This window comes from Pinus tabuliformis, chromosome 5_1 (genome assembly GCF_031772625.1).
Source record: "Pinus tabuliformis cultivar Carrire ecotype Pingquan chromosome 5_1, CPIR1, whole genome shotgun sequence".
Lineage (NCBI taxonomy): Eukaryota > Viridiplantae > Streptophyta > Pinopsida > Pinales > Pinaceae > Pinus > Pinus tabuliformis.
In genome coordinates, this window is record NC_142305.1 from 417,048,929 (window position 1) to 417,053,910 (window position 4,982).

Here is a 4,982-nt window from a genome sequence, read left to right on the forward strand (position 1 = left end):
GTTGCTCTTCCTTGCTTGATCCTTACTTTCCTTTGCCCTCTTGGTCCTTCCTTTGCTCTCCTTGATCCAATGCTAGAGTGCTCCAAGAAAACTTTGTGCCCAAGAGTGAGAGAGAGAGAGAGAATAAAGAGAGAGCTCCAAAACTGAGCTGACGAAAAAGGTACCAACTAATCCTCATAAGTCTTTTTATTAATGAGGCCTATATTTTCTTCAATTTTCCATTATTTTCCTTCATTTTCCTCCTTACATGCAACCTGTGACATTTCACCTTCTTTTTCTCATAATTTCCATTATTTTCATAAATAAAATTGCAATTAATGCCTCGTGCCTTTCCAAAGCCTTTACCATTTCCTTTGCTAATTTCCTTAGCCATAATAAACCAAATGAACACCCACACTAGGATGTTTTGCCCAACATTCAACTTGGAATAAGTGTTCCATGACCTTGGTTAATAGTTTTCCTTTATTAACTTTATTACATGGAATTTTGACTAGGATTGTAACATTATGGTGGGTTGTAACTAATGGTAAATAGGTTATTTACGTGAGCATGAACTATTTTCAAGGATTTCAGGAATTTATCGAGGCTACAATAAGACCTTCAAAGTTTTAAACATTATAACTTGCATTGGACAATGTTAAATTAATATTGGTCAATAGGCAAATCAATTGCTAGGGTCCTACCATGACAAGGACTAATAAGAATGAAAAATAAATAAATACAATATTTTCAAACATATTATTATCATGTTTGTTAAAAATGCAAGATAAATAAATAAAATATTATCAAACACATTATTATCTCATGTATTTTTGGATATCAATCTCTTTTGATTTTCCAGCATAACAAATCTTTAAATGGGATAGTTCTGTAACTTCACCCTCGTCACATGTGGAAATTTACTATAATTACCTGAATAGGTTTAAATATGTCTTTAATCACTAATACCTATGAAAAAGATTTAATAAAAAACCAAGATTCTTGGTTATAACTATAAATGAAAGGCTAAGGGATTGAGATTTAATTTTTTAACCTGCTTGCAACTTGATTCCTGACCTCTACTTATTATTGTGCATGTATAATATGTGGGTGGGATCTATAGTTTGTTCATTGTAATCAATCCCAAACAATGTAAACTTTGAAATTGGAACTAATGCGATTACCCATTTTTTTGAGGTAACAAAAAAATTCATCCAATTTTGAAAAATACTCAATTTTTATTTATTTATTTATTTCAGAGCATATTTTTAACACTCTAAATTTTCTTATGTATCAAATATAAATACAAATATTTGTTTTTAAATGTTAGTGACTTTTATGCTGATTTTGAAATGTGTTGATGCAGCATCAACCATTTTTTTAGAGGGCTTATTTTTGAAACTTTATATTTTTTAATGTGGATTTTTTTTTAAATGTTACATTTTTTGACTCTTTAAATTTTTGTATGTCCAATTGTTTTTTAGATGTTGATCACTTAACAAATTTTCTAGTTGTCTTATTTCTCTTTTTTAAAATGTTGATTACCTAAAATATATATATATATATATATATATATATATATATATATATATAAGAGACAAAAAAAAACATTAAAAAATGTATTATTATTATTATTATTTAAATGATAAAAAAAAAATTAAACTATAAAAATAAAAAATAAAATAAAATACAACAATTTAAAAAAAAAATAAAAAACAAAAAAAAAAACAAAAAAAAACAAAAAAAAATTAAATAATTTAACTAACAAAATTTAAAAAACTATTAAAATTAAATAAAAATATAAAACATAATTAATTAAAATTTTTATAACATTAATATTAAAATCTTAATAAATGTTAACAAAATAAAAATAAAAATTGGAGGGTGGGGCTAGAATCCAATTTTGAGAATCAGAGTTCACTTAATATATATATATATTAAAAAAATTTATTAACAATTTTTTTTGATATATATATATATATATATATATATATATATATATATATTAAAGTGGGTGGGGCTGAAATCCGATTCTCAGAATCGGATTTCAACCCCGCCCTCCAATTTTTTTGGTTTTTTAACGTATTTTTATTATTTTTTTAAAGATTTTAATGTTAATGTTCTAAAATTTTTAATTAATTATGCTTTTTTTTGTTGTTAATTTGATTTTTTTATTATATATATATTAAATTAAAAATTTATTTTTAATCATTTATTTATTTATTTTTTAAATTGTTTTATTTTTTTGTTTAGTGTATAAAATCTTAAATCAAATTAAATAATTTGTTTATTTAGGTCCGATAGACCAAAGTTTGGTCTCAATAGACGTTAACCACCACCATCATCATTATATATATATATATATATATATATATATATATATATATATATATACACACCTTTTTTAAATCAGGGTTGTTTTTAATTTCTTTTTATATTTTTAATTTTTTTAATAGTTTTTTAAAATTGCTGTATTTTTATTTATTGTTTTTATAAAAATAAAAATAAAATTCAAATTTTTATGGTTTACTTTTTTCTTTTTCTTTTTTCAATTTTTATGTTTTTATTTTGCATGTGTTTGTTATTATTTATTTATTTATTATTATTATTTTTTTATAGGTTAATTTTGGTTTTTCTTTTTTAACATTTTTATGATTGATTTGTTTTTTTGTCTTTTTTATGTTAATTTTGTTTTTGTTTTTGTTTTTTTATTTTTTTATGTTTGAGTTTTTTTTTGTATTTTTATATATTTGATTTTTTAGTTGTTGTTTTTTTAATATATATATATATATATATATATAGTTTACATTTTTATATATATAGTTTACATTTTTTTTGCTTTTATTTTTAAATTTATGTTTTCATTATTCTTTTGAAATTGTAATGTTTTTCGGAGTCATAGTAAAATCTTTTACGCCATTTTTTCAAAATGTTGAAAATTTATAAATAAAAAAAGGCAGACGTTATTTCAACATCAACACATGGACACTTTTCGTTTTCAGGGCGTTTTTTGCACAAAAAATTGGTTTTCACTGCGATTTTTAAAACATGTTGAAAATGTATGCTAGAAAAAAAAAATGTTATTCCAGCATCAATACTTTTCATTTTCGAGTTGATTTTTTATGTTTTTGCAGGGATTTTTTGGCTAGAGTTCCCGTTTCAAAGTTTACATTGTTCCCACCCATGTTGTTTATTTTTTCACTATAAACACATCATTCTAGTGTTCAACCATTGAAAGTGGCAAGCTCAGAGGTCATTGTAATTTTTAATCCTTTCAAACCATGTGTTGGTACTCGACTTATTGATATTATTAACATTTTTAGGTATTATTGTTGTTGTCATTTTTCTGTCCTACTTAGTTATGAAAAAACACCCAGTTGAAAGTAATGGAACATTGTCGGGTGATGAGTTAAATCCACCAGCAGATCCTCCATCTTGAGTTTCCACAACTCAAAACTCTGACCATTAAATTTCTCGATCTCTATCTTTCCACTGCTCGCCATCTTCTTTCACCACTAGAATCAATCTCATAGATCTCCCACTGAAAAGGGTCTACCACAAGCCCGAGCGAAACCCCTTAGCAACAAAGGCGTCCCCTTGAAGCCAAAACAACTCTAATACCAAATGTAGGTTTTAACCCCATACAGAAATTACCTGCATATGATTTCTACACCATAGAAAATAAACAATGCGAGAGCATAACACATAAAACACACATACACAGAGATTTTCCCCTGGATCCCAAAACCAAGACTACCAACTTGATTTTTCATTTTGTTCCTTTCAATGTTAAAATATATATTTATACATGCTGAAGCATCCAATACCATGGACCGAAAACCATTGCGTCCAAAACCATGGATCGAAAATCATGCACAAAACCATAGGTAGGTCCGCCCAACCTAACATAGGACCCCATAGAGTGGGGTTACATGCACCCCTCAAACCCCCTGTGACTCCCCCTGCTACGCATCGGCGCAACGAAGGGGGGGCTCTACCCCCCTTCTAACCCCCGGTTAACTACGTGGGCTAGTCATGGAAAGAATATAACACAACCCAACATGCATCACGAAGTTACAAGAAATCAAACAAACAATGACTGAATTTGTATGGGAGTTGGATCAACAATTCAAGGTGTTGATGGGTCAAGTAAGCTTTAATATACCTCTAGAACAACATAAGGAATGGTTCATAGCTATGCTACTGCCACATACTAGGTTATCTTTGACACAATAGAAGATCGTGACTCAAGCTAAAGAATTGCAGATTGCAATGAAGCTAGAAGCTTCGCTAATTGGGGATACTCATGTAGGAGTACAACAAATTCAGAGTTAGCTAGTCTATTTAACCTTGGAATTGCAAGATCTCAAGAAAGGTAAAAAGACCAGATCAGAAGTATGGTGTAAAAAATGCAAAACAGAGAGTCATTATAAGGATCAATGCCCTGTGTTCAGAGATTATTTGGCAAGTGGAGTACCTAATCCAATAAACTCAGGGTTATGGTGTGATATTTGTATAACGAGAGGCCAACATTACTTTGAAGATTGTTACCTATTACAAAAGTATGTGCAGACCCTGAAGAAACTATTTTTCATCTTTTGTAGATCAGTAGGCCATGATGAAAAAATTGTCGAAGTTATGACTTGATGATGGAGTGCACTGTTGATGATTATAGACTACAAGCTAAAGGACATACACAAGAGGAGACAGAACAAGATGTTGGTCGAGGAGGGTTTCAAGGAGGAGGATGAGGAGGAGGAGGAGGAGCCAGTCGAGGACATGGCCATATTATCTGTTATAATTGTGAACAGGAAAGACACTTCACAAGAAGTTGTTAGAACCGTACAACAACCTACAACTATTGTAAGTATTTTGATCATGTGATAGAATAATTACCTTTCCTTATCGCGAGGATGTAGGAGAAAAGAAACCGACATCCTGCAACAAATATTCAAATGATGATCACCAAGCCAAGGGAGGATGAACTGCACATCAATATTGTA